Consider the following 12799-nt stretch of genomic DNA (forward strand, 5'->3'; position numbering starts at 1 on the left):
CATCCATGAATATTGGCGACAGGCGAAATAGCACCATATGTTGGCCACTGATTTAGAGCATAGATCACATTCTAGTGATGTTATCCCAGCCCTACAAGGGCTGGCATCATGAACGAGTCTCCAAAAAGGCCAGTCTACTATTCTATCAGACTTTTAGGGTGATGGAAACATTCTAAGTCCAGTGAATTCTATGTCTATGGGCCCACTGCCACACTTCACTGACTATAAAATAATTATTTGGAATTCTTCTAAATGAGAAACTTATCTTTCCCCTAATTGTGATTTATTCAGTATTTTATTGAAAAAGTATGTGTTCATGATTATTTATTTTGTACTTTGTTATATGATATTACTAGAGGCCAGGTGCACAAGATTCGTGCACAGGGAGGGGGTCCCTCAGCCCAGCCTGCACCATCTCCAATCTGGGACCCCTTGAGGGATGTCTGACTGCCAGTTTAGGCTCGATCCTGCAGGGATCACTCCTAACCACCATCCCCTGCCAACCTAATCACCCCTAACTGCCTCTGCCTTGGCCTCTGCCACTGTGGCTTTGTCCAGAAGGAGGACTGGACAACTGGAAGATGTCTGGTCTAATTAGCATATTACCCTTTTATTAGTATAGATATTTTATTGTTTATATTATTCCATCTTTGACAATTTTAGTTTGCCTCTGGGTTCCTTTGGCACAGCACAATTATTGTGGGGTGTGTTTTTTTAAAGAGTACTTCCTTACTTTCTGTCACTACAAAAGATTCCAGGATCATCTTGTATATTCCATGAAACAATCCAAGTATTAGCTATTTCTCCAAAGGATCCTTGGTTCCTGTTATTGGAGAATAGTATTAGAAAGCAAGATCTGGGTGCTAGGTGTGCTCAGTGCTTCTGGGGTGTCATTGTTTCTAGGCCCTCACAGCTAACAGAGAAAGAAAATATATTTCTGTAAACTAAACTGTATATGTACATATATCTATATATGTAACCATCTACAGCTACATTAAGGTAAATATGAGTTTACACTAATGAACTCTAATCCATTACCACATGGATCATTACCCTTCTTCCCTTGCTTTTCTGCAAACTCCCACTCCAAATATGAAAAACCTGACTTCCATTATCTGTCATACATTTCCCTAATTTATTCTATTCTAGCCTATATGTGTTATGGACTGAATGATTTTGTCCCCTCAAAATTTATATGTGGGAACCCTAACCCCTAATGTGACTATATTTCAGAATAAGGACCTTAAGGAGATAGTTAAGGTTAAATGAAGTCATAAGGTTGGATCCTAATCCAAGGTTGGACTCTTTTTATAAGAAGAGGGAGAGATCCACACCCCCCATCTCTCTTGCTCTCTTTCTCTCTATGCACACACGCAGAGAAGAAGCCATGTGAAGACACAAGGAGATGGTGGCCAGACAGACCTCACCAGAAACCAGCCCTGAGGCCATCTTGATCTTTGACTTCTAGTGTGAAAAAACAGCTTGCTGTTTTGTAAGCCACAAAGTCTGTGGTATTTTGTTATGGCAGCCTGAGCAGACTAATACACATATAGTGGTTTCAGAATTGTTCACACACATGTATTCCCTCAGGACACAACTTTATCAACTAAAGTGCTGTGCTTAGGCACACCTTATTTGCTTTAGTCTTCTAGTTATGTAGGTCAACACTTTTCCTCCCTACTCTCTTCAATGAAGTCATTTTATACATTTATAATACACTTGGATTCTCTTGTCATAGTCCACATTCAATCCTAGGATTCCTCAACAACCAACATTTGTACATGTATTAAGGTTTACTCTTTATGTTGTAAAATATAACAGATTTTGACACAGGCATAGTGTCATATAGCCACCATTATGGTATCAGACAGATAGTTTCACTGCCTTGAAAAACCTATTCATGAACTTCTGGCAACCTCGGATCTGTTAACTGTCTGTGGTTTGCCTCTTTCAGAATGTCATAAATCGAATCCTGCAGTTGTCAGTCTACTTTATTTCACTTAAATATGAATTTAAGAATCGTCTGTGACTTTGCAGGCTTCATAGTGTAATAACCACATTTTCTAGTTTCTGTATTTGATGCTTTGACATCTTGAGGCCTTGCTGATTCTTGTGAGATTGCCTCTCCCAGGGTTAGGTAATTCCTGGCAGATCTGAGTTTGCTGGACCTATACCACACCTTTCATACGCAAAGTGACAAAGGCAGAATGGGTACTCCTAACTGCCTACTGTGAGGAACTCTTATATTTTAGGCCACTACCTCTTGCCCCAATCACTCAGGGTCAGGCACCAGATAACTAGAGACAGCCTGACACCCCAGGATGAGGTGAAATTATTCAAACTAGCTAACCCCAAACCTACATAGCCTGCTTACCCTGCCTTGCCATTCCTTCCTTCAATTCCTTCCTTTGAAAACCACAATAAAGGCTCTTGTCCACATTTTCTCCTCACTCTCTGCCTCCTGACGACCCTGGTGCTTCCCTATGTGCCACCCCACCCCCATGCTGTGCCATGGCCCTCCTCATGAGATCTGTATAACAAGTTATCTAGTCCATGGCAGTTGTCGTCTAATCTGTTGGTCTTGCCAAACCTGAATAATAATAAAACCTACCCTTTAAAACACATAGTTTATTTTTTTAATAGACTGAATAGTATTCCATTATATGGGATTCCTACAGCTTGTTTATCCATTCACCTACTGAATAACCCATTAGTTGCTTTAGTTTGTGGCAATTATAAATAAAGCTGCTGTAGATAATCGTGTGGAAGTTTTTGTGTGGAGGTTTTTTTTGTTTTGTTTTGTTTTTAAATCTGTTGGGTAACTATCTTTGAGTGCAGTTGCTGAATTATATGGTAAGACTATGTTTTGCTTTGTAAAAAACTACCAAACTGACTTCCAAATTGGCTGTACCATTTTGCATGCACACCAGCAGTGATGAGAGTCCTGTTGCTCCTCATTTTGCCAGAAATTGGCATTTTTATTATCTGACAACTTTAGCCATTCTAATAGGTGTGTTCATTTAATTTTCAGTTCCCAGTGAAAAATGAGTCACCATCTTTAATACACATATTTGTCATCTGTATATTTTCTTTGCTGAAATGACTATTTGATCTTTTGCCCATCTTTTAATAGTTTTTAAAATTTTCTTATGGTTGATTTTTTTTGCATATTTTAGCTACAAGTACTTTATCAAATATATGTTTTGAAAATATTTTTCTCCCAGTTGTTGGTTTGTATTTTCATTCTGTTGGCATTGTATTTCATAGAGCAGATCATACTAATTTTAATAAAGTCCAACTTATTAATTTTTCTTTCATGGATCTTGCTTTCTTGTTTTGTGCCTTAAAAAAATCACAAAACTTGGGGCCACTTAGATTTTCTGCTGTGTTTCCTTCTAAAAGATTTATAGTTTTGAATTTTACATTTAGATCTGTGACCCTTTTGAGTTAACTTATATAAAAAGTATGAAGTCTTTGTCAATATATTTTTTTTAATTTTGCATATGGATGTCCAGTCATCCCAGCGGCCTTTGTTGAAAGCCCATGTTTTCTCTAATTGAAAAAAAGAAACTTTATGCACATAGTAGGCACTTAGGCATAGCATATTCAAAATACAGAAAATCAAAGACACAGGGGAAATCTTGAAAGAAGCCAGCAGGTGAAAGAAGCCTTACTTATAGAGGGACAAGAAGAATTACATTGGATTTTTGTTAATAAGGCATGCAGGCAAAAAGCTAGTGGAATAAAATATTTATTGTGTTGAAAGAAAAAAAACCACCAACCTAGAAAAATGTATTCTGCAAAATTACCTTTCAAAAAAGACAGGGAAACAAATACTTTCTCAGACAAACAAAATCTGAGAAAATTGCACATAAGGAGACCTGATTTGCAAGAATTTTTTAAAGTTTTCTTTAATACTTTTAAAGAAAGGAAGGACTATGATACAGGATAGAATCCTAGATCTACATGAAAAAGGAAGAGTGTTAGAGAAGGAATAAATGATGGTCAAATAAAATAATTTATTTTACTTATTCTTAATTGATCCAAAAGATAATAATAATATCAACAATGTATTATGTGATTATAGCTTATGGATAAGTTATATGAGCGAGACCAGTGTTCTAAGAGATGGAAAGGATGAGTTGGGAATACTCTGTTATAAGGTACTAGGGGCCCAGTGCATGAATTCATGCACCTTGAAAGGAACTGTGGGCTGCGAGGCTGCGGTGGGCACAGGGGCAAGTCTCAGCCCATCCTCTTTACCCCCACCAGGCCCCTCCCGCCATGGCCCCCGGTCCCCTGTCTGCCGGCAGCCCTGCTCCCACCGCTGCTGCTCCCATGCACTGATGGCGCTGGCCCCACTCACACCCTCTGATGGCGCAGAGTGATTGGGGTTGGCGTCAGCAGCAGATGTGAGTGGGATGGCGCTGTCAAAAAGTGCAAGCCTCAGCTGCTGCCCCGATTGCCCCTCAGAAGCAGGGGGAGGTGGAGAAGCCCTCAGGGTCAATCGGGTCCAGCAGCCACCACTCGCACCCACTGATGGCACTGTGAGATTGGGACCGGCGCTGGGTGCCAGCAGCAGGTGCAAGCAGCATCTCCAGTGCTGGCTGTGGGTGTGAGTAGGGCTGGCGCCAGCAGTAGGTGTAAACAGCGGCTCTGATGCCAGCAGCGGGTGCAAACAGGGCCATCACCAGCAGCTGGGCGAGACCACATGAAAAGCAAAGAATTTTCAGTAACCACCAGAGGCTCGCCCCGATGACAGCAACCAGCACCCTGCCTTCATCTGGCACCTCCGTTCACCTGCTCCACTATACCGCTGTGGCTGATGCTCGCTATGTATCGTGCTCTGCTGCCTGCTGCCCACACCCGCCATATTCCATGCACACCCCCCAGTGGTCACCGTACATCATAGCGATCGGTTGTTCAGTTTTTCTGCCGTTCAGTCTGTTTGCATATTAGCCTTTTATTATATAGGATTTGTACAACCCATCAAGTAATATGATGTAATTTGAAAGTAGACCTGAATCAGTTGTGAATATATATTGCAAGCTCAATGGTAACTTTTCAAAATTTTAAAAAGAAATATAATTGGTATACTAAGAGGGAAGACAAAATAGAACCATATAAAATGCTCAACTAAAACCAGAGAAGGCAAAAGATAAAGATAAAAAATATATAAGACAATGAAGAAAAAAACAATAACAAACAATATAAATATTACCCAAATATATCAAAAGTCACTTTAAATGTTAAAGGTCTAAATGCATAAATTAAAGGACAGAGATTGTCATAGGGAATAAAAAATAACAACAATCAGTGTATGTTGTGTACAACAAACCTATTTTAAAAACATAATTATTTGACTATTGTAAATAACACTGGAATGAACAAAGGGATGCATATTTCCTTTTGAATTAGTGTTTCAAGTTTCTTTGGATCAATTCTGAGAAATGGAATTGCTGGGCATAGGCAGTACCATTTCTAATTTTTTGAGGTAATGTCATACTACTTTCTTCAGTGGTTGCACCAATCTGCATTCCCACCAACAGTGTACAAGGATTCTCTTTTCTCTACATCCTCACCAACACATTTTTGTTGATTTATTTATGATAACCATTCTGACAGATGTAAACTGATATCTCATTGTGGTTTTAATTTGCATTTCTCTGATTATTAGTGACATTGAGCATCTTTTCATATGTCTATTGGCCATCTGTATGTTCTTTTTGGAGAAGTGTCTATTCAGGTCCTTTACCTATTTTTTAATTGGATTGGAGGGGTTGGTGTTGAGTTTTATGTACAGATGATGTGTTGTAGCACCTGATACCAGTGTCACCCCAATAAATTCAATAGACAGGGAAAAAATAAAAAGATTGTGTAGGTAAAACAAGCAAACAAAAAACAAAAAGAAATAATTATTTGAAAAGTAAAGGGATGAAGAAAGTTATACCCTGCTAACAATAATAAAAAGACAGCAAGAATCATTATATTAATATCAGGTAAAGCAGCCTTCAGAACAAGGAAAGCCATCAATGGTTTCCAGAGGTTCAGAGGAAAGAGGGAGGGAATGAGTCTATGGGGCACTGGGGACTCTGAGGGCTGTGACACTATTCTGTATGACAATGTAATATAAATACATGACATTATTCATTTGTCAAAGCTCACAGAGCTATGAAACACAAAGGGTGAACCCGAATGTAGACTATGGGCTTTTGTTGATAATGATGTGACAATATTGGTTCATCAATTGTAACAAATGCACCCTATTAATGCAAGGTAGTAGTAGTAAGGGACACTTTGTGGGGGAGTCAAAGGCGTAGATGTGAACTGTACTCCAGACTGCAATCGGCCTCTCCACCTGCCCCAGTGCCTGTAGACATGAGGTCGCTTTCTGTTTCAGAGCAGCTGGGGGAAACTGTCTTCTAGAACCCTTGTCCTCCCCTCCCCCAGCCCAACTGGTCTTCCTGGGTTGCTGGGTATCTGTTTACCTTAGTGACAGAACACTTGGAGGGTTCTGAGTGGCCAATTGTGGCCCACAGGACACTGGCACTTGGAGGCAGAGCTGTGAGCCCGACCAGCCACGGAAACCTGCTGTCCGCCACCACATCCACCTTCCAGCGGGTCCTGGAGCACCTGTGCGATGCTCTGCTGGAGATTTCTGAGAGCTTGAGATATGTTTGGGATCTCCATGCTTTCCCTGGGAGGTCCTGGTCTGTGCTGTGTGTGGGTGTCTTTGATAGTAAGGAGATGGCACACTTTAGGAATGTGAGGGCACTAGGCTAAAGGTGTTCTGCCCCAGTGAAGTCTGTGAGAGATGTCGTAAGAATATTGAACCAATGACATGTGCCGAGGACTCCCTCAGGCTGCCTGCGGTGGAAGCCAGGCCTTGTGCTTGTTAGCACTGAACACAGACCTGAGCAGGTTGTCACTTCAGGACAAGATCGACTCTCTGCAAATGTATGGAGGAGCCAGTCTCCTAAACTTTCCCAGCTGACATGAAAACCCATCTTTAAGTGTCTGAGATCCATGAACGGTTCAGAAGAAAATAATGAATGATTTAATGAAACACTCATTTTTCAGAAAGTACACAACTGCTCCACCAATATGAGGTGGAGTTAGTGAGTCCAGGAAAAGGAGCAGGAGAAAGACAGGCTGGAGTGGCCGAACACACAAACGGAGCAGGTTCTGAAGGATAAAATCAGCCAATTAATATCAGAGGCTGAAAAACTGCTACAGACCATCCCTTCTCCTGACTTCCTTAGAGGTCACTTAAGTCACATGAAGCAGAAAACCGTGATCACCCCATCCTTCAGTCACAAGTTGACCTGAAGGGTGTCCCTGATAATGCCATCTTCAATGTGTCCTCAAAGTCCCGAAGAAGAACATCATGAAATAGCCAGGCAATTGTGGGAAGAAAAGCAAGTGAATGAAGAGCTCCCAGGACATAAACCAATCTCCAATTTGAGGAAGCATCTTTGCAGCATGAAAGTTCAAACTTAGAAAGTGAGACTCAGCAGCAGAAGCTGAAGCTCCAAATTCTGCCCGAGTCATATGAAGATCACTTAACTCAACTTCAGAAAAAACCAAGGAGGAAACGAGCTGCTTAGAAATGGAGAAGAAACTTCTCACGTGTCTGTAGATACGTGCACTCCGCATATCAGGTTTGCAACCTACAGGAAGATGGCGGAAGACCTGGGCAAGGAACTGGAGAGAAGCACTTCCTACCAAGGCAGAGGAGACCGTCTTCCATGAGAAAGGGCTTAAGAAAGCCGGAACACAGCCATGGAGAGAAAGCGCATGGAGGTGAGGAAAGAAAATGATCGCAACAGCCAATGCTGGCCAAGGTCGAGTCCAAGGTCCAGCCTGTCCCAAGTGGCCCTGTTGTTCCTGTTGCTCCACCCACAGCCCACAGAGACCCAGAGGAGTCAGGGGATTCCATGGGTCATTAGGCCCCGCAGGAAGGAGGAGGGAATTACGGTAAGAGCTCAAGAATCCAGGGTCACCTGAGGTTTGCCTCAGTTTCCACAGCAGCTGGGTCCTGGACATCCACAATCATGGCAGTGTATGTGCATTGTTTTCTCTTTAAAATAATAGTAATTTTGATTACTCTCTTTTTAGTTTAGCTACAGTTATTTAATTGATGCTACAGTTCCTCTTATTCAAGTAGATATAACATTATAATTTTAAGTTAGTATTTAAAAATAAATATTCATTAAAAAAAAAGAAAGGCCACCTCTCCTCCATTGCACCTTTGTCAGACTACTTACCTCTATTTGTGTGGGCTTATATCTGCTCTCTTTATTCTGTTTTATTGATCTCCTAGAGGCCCGATGCACAAAATTCATGCAAGAGTAGGCCTTCCTTCCCCTGGTTACCGGCACAGGCTTCCCTCTGGCACCAGGGACCCGGGCTTTGTCCAGAAGGCCATCTGGAAGGATGTCCAGTCTAATTAGCATATTATGCTTTTATTATATAAGATGTGTCTAGTCTCTTGCCAATACCACACTGTCTTTATTATTTTAAAATATATATATTTTTTATTTTTAAATTATGGTTAATATATCATATTATATTAGTTTCTGGTGTATCATATTGTATTATTGTACTTCATGGTAACTTTTGAAATAGGATAGTTTGTGTACTTAAACTTTATTCTTTTTCAGAATTATGTTTTATTCTATGCATTTTGCTTTTCTATATGACTTTAAAATTAATGTTAATATCTATAATATAGTTTGCTAGGTTTGAGATTGTGTTGAATCTATAGATCAAGTTAAGAAGAATTGACATCTTACTACTGTCCAGCCTATCAGTCCACAAGCATGTTATAGCTCTCCATTTAGTTAGATCTTTCTTCTTGGATATTCTAATTTTTTTTAAATTCTTTACTTTTTTTTTCTCACACTTCAGGTGAGGAAGTTTATGCTGACCTATCTTTAAGCTCACTAATTCTTTCCTATCAGTGAGCCTGTCAGAGATGTTCTTCACTTAGGTGGAGGTTTAGTGATACTTAGTATTTCCTTTAGTTCTTTCTTACAGCTTCCATTTCTTTTGTTGCCTATCAGTTCCTGCATGTTGTCCATATTTATTACAATTACTTTAAATTCTCTTTCTGATAATTCCAGAAGCTGAGTCCTATCTGAATCTGATTATGATTATGATGCATGCACTTTCTCTTCAGCCTGTGTTTTTCTCTTACCTTTTACCATGGTTTCTAATTTTTTTTTATAAGCTAGACAATTTTCTGAGTAATAGAAACTGAGGTAAATAGGCCTCTTGTGTGAACTTTTATGCTAATCTGGGTAGATGTGTTTAATATTTTCTCCAGCTATTGGTGCCAGGGGCTTCAAATTCCTATTGTGTCTCATGTCTCTCTGTTTTCTTTTGGTTTCCCTAAGAACACTATCCTATTTAATAAAAGGCTAATATGCAAATAGACTGAACAGCAAAACAATCAGAACAATTGACACAACTGAAATAACAGGTCTCTGTGACGTGCAATGACCACCAGGGTGTGTGTGTGGAACATGGTGGGCATTGGCCACGGCAGGATGGTGGAGCAGGTGAGTGGGGGTGGGGGGGTGGGGTACCAGTCGCTGTCATTGGGACAAGCCTCTGGTGGTTACTGAAAATTCTTTGCTCCCACATGCCACGGTCCCGCCCAGCACTCGCACCTACTGCTGGCACCAGCCCCGCTTGCACCCACTGCTAGTGCCGGTACCGCTGCTCGCACCCACTGCCAACATTGGGCCTGCTTGCACTTGCAGCTGGTGCCAGAGCTGCTGTTCGCACCCGCTGCTGGTGCCCGGCACCGGTCTCGATCACTTGATGCCATCACCTGTTCCCCTGAGGGCTTCTCCACCTCCCCCTGCTCCTGAGGGGTGATCAGTGTAGCAGCCACCACTCGTACCTGCTAACGGCGCTAGCTTTGCTCACACCCACCACTGGCGCCTGCCCTAATCACTCCACGCCATCAGTGAGTGTGAGCGGGGCTGGCACCGTCAGCATGTGGGAGTGGTGGCGGCGGCGGAAGCAGGGCTGCCAGCAGGCAGGGGACCTGGGGCTGTGGCAGTAGGGGCCAGGCAGGGGTGCAGAGGATGGGCCAAGACCTGCCCCTGTGCCTACCGCAGCCTCGCATCCCACAGTTCCTTTCAAGGTGCATGAATTCGTGCACTGGGCCCCTAGTCTTAGATAAAGCCTATGTCCTATTGCTCTTTAAGCTGTATTATGCTCTTATACCACCATTATTATACTAGAGACTTATTGGTGTTATATAGGTATGGGGGAGGAGAAGCATTCTATAATCATATGATTAAATTCTAGTCTTTTAGTTGGATTGTCTCCTTGGACTGTGACCTTCACAAGTGTTTCTTAGTTTCCTCCTCTTCGGGTTAGATAGGAAGTCTAGAGGGGGCTTGATTCAGAGAATGACCTTACTCTACATGGGATAAGGCTCTGGTAAACCTTTTATTCTGGAGAGTAGGTCCTGGGTATATTTCACAATATAATTCCTTCCTGACCCGTGACAGAGCCACATTTTTTGGATGTTCACAATGAGAACCTTGTGTGTTTTATGAAAATAAAGCCCAGGGAAGTTTGGCTTCCAAGAGTTTCTATCTTGCATGCTTGTCTACATTCAGCTTCCAGGAATTCATCAAAGTTGTCATTTAAGTGTTCTTATCAGTTTATGCCCCCAGAGGCTTCTGCTTAGGGTAAGCGGATATCAGATATAAGTGCCTGCAGTCTCCTGTCTTTCAGGTTTTATGGTGACAGCTTGCCACAAAACCTGTTTATGCACCAAAGAAAAGACATTGGTTAGCAATTTGCTCACCTTTTAATTTTATGAGGATGGGAGTGACAACCTCGAAGCTCTTTACAGGCCATAGGTAAAAATGGAAGTTGTGGTCATATAGGCTTAATTGCTCACATTTTAATTGTTTTTGATATTAAATTGTAGTGCTGAGTAAATGTGCTTTTACTCCTTAAGGACTATATCATCTACCCTAAGAAATTAGAGTCACTGTATAGTATTGTTTTTTACTAGATGTTTTATTTGATTTTATGATTTTTAGTAAAAAAAAAAGTTACTGCTTCCCTCCTGCAGCCCCCAAATGGAATACTTAGCCATTACCTTTCTTTGAACTGAGGTACTTATTTCCAAGATGTTTTCCAAGTTGTTAAAAATCTTGATCCCACAATTGACATGCTTGTCTAGTTTGGATATAACTCTGGGACGTGGCTTCAAATTTTGGTAACTAAGTAAAGTGGTTTTCCCATAAAGTTTATTTTTTATCCTATAAAAGTTAAATTTGCTGAGGAATAAAGGAAAAATAGGCCAGAAGAACTAAAATCTAAGAACTGATAAAAGTTATGATGGGAACACTTGCAACTTTTTATCTCTGTGGCAAATCATACATAAGTGTCTTTATTAAATGGAATTACTGCCTACCAGATCATAACATTACATGATATAATTTCCCTCTACTACAGAACTTCCTATGACTCACAGATATGAACTACCTTGTGTTTAACTTCTTTTTCTAATACAAGCCAAGAGCCAAATTAGTTATTAAGCTTTCAGGAAAATAAACCACATTGTCTTTGCTTTCATTATCTTTAAAACCACTAATTTAACTTGATGTTATTTCTTTCTTTCCAAATAAGAATTTCTTGCCAATTTTGATAAAAATCCAAAGCAATTGGCAGGCATTGATATTTCCTCCCTCCTCTGCATGTCTCATGAAAATGACCCACCAATATGGCTCTGTGTAATTTCCTTCTCCATCTTTGGAACGGTTAATAACATTAGTACTGTTTTAAGAAGTAGAAGTTTCACCTGCTTATCAGCTAGCTTGGCAACAGTCGACCAGACAATATTTAATACTCAAACATCCTGGTTACAGGAACTTTACTTCAATTGTACCTTTGGTTGTAGAATATCAGACTTTTATCTGTATCTTTGATAGTACAATAACAATGGTTCTAATTTATTAAACAACTCTACTCTTCTAGAAATTTTCTTATATAATTTGCTCATTTAAATTTTGTTATAATTTTATTAATTAGAACATTAACAGGGCTGAGATTCATCAAATTCACCCTCATATGACTAGATGAATTGAGCATCACTATTTCTTTTTAAAGATGAACTTTACTTCAATTGTACCCTTGGTTGTAGAATATCAGACTTTTATATGTATCTTTGATAGTACAATAACGATGGTTCTAATTTATTAAACAACTCTACTCTTCTAGAAATTTTCTTATATAATTTGCTCATTTAAATTTTGTTATAATTTTATTAATTAGAACATTAACAGGGCTGAGATTCATCAAATTCACCCTCATATGACTAGATGAATTGAGCATCACTATTTCTTTTTAAAGATGAGAAAAGTAACTGTCTAGAGATTAATTGCCTTACTCAAGATAGTCCAGCTAGCAGTCAACATAATTGAACTCTAAACCAGGTTGCTATGCTGTGCAAAGTGATGTCAAATCACTTCACTTTGCAGGAGGCCAGCAGTTTCCAGTGGAGAGTGAGCATTTCATTTGGAATAGCAAGCATAGGAGCAATTTTTAGATACAGAGACTGCAAAAAAAAAAAAAAAATTAGATTCTTCTACCAGGGTATCAAAAGAAATGCAACTGTGCAACTAGTGATCAAAACAGAACAAGTTCCCATGACCAAAATTATGACTTTATGTTTCTTGGATAAGGAGAGATGTGAGCAAATTTCTTGGTCTCTGGGATTTTTTTTCTTCCCTTTCCCTTCCACTTTCCCTCCCTCCCCGTCCCC

Source organism: Myotis lucifugus, unplaced genomic scaffold (genome assembly GCF_000147115.1).
Source record: "Myotis lucifugus unplaced genomic scaffold, Myoluc2.0 scaffold_148, whole genome shotgun sequence".
Lineage (NCBI taxonomy): Eukaryota > Metazoa > Chordata > Mammalia > Chiroptera > Vespertilionidae > Myotis > Myotis lucifugus.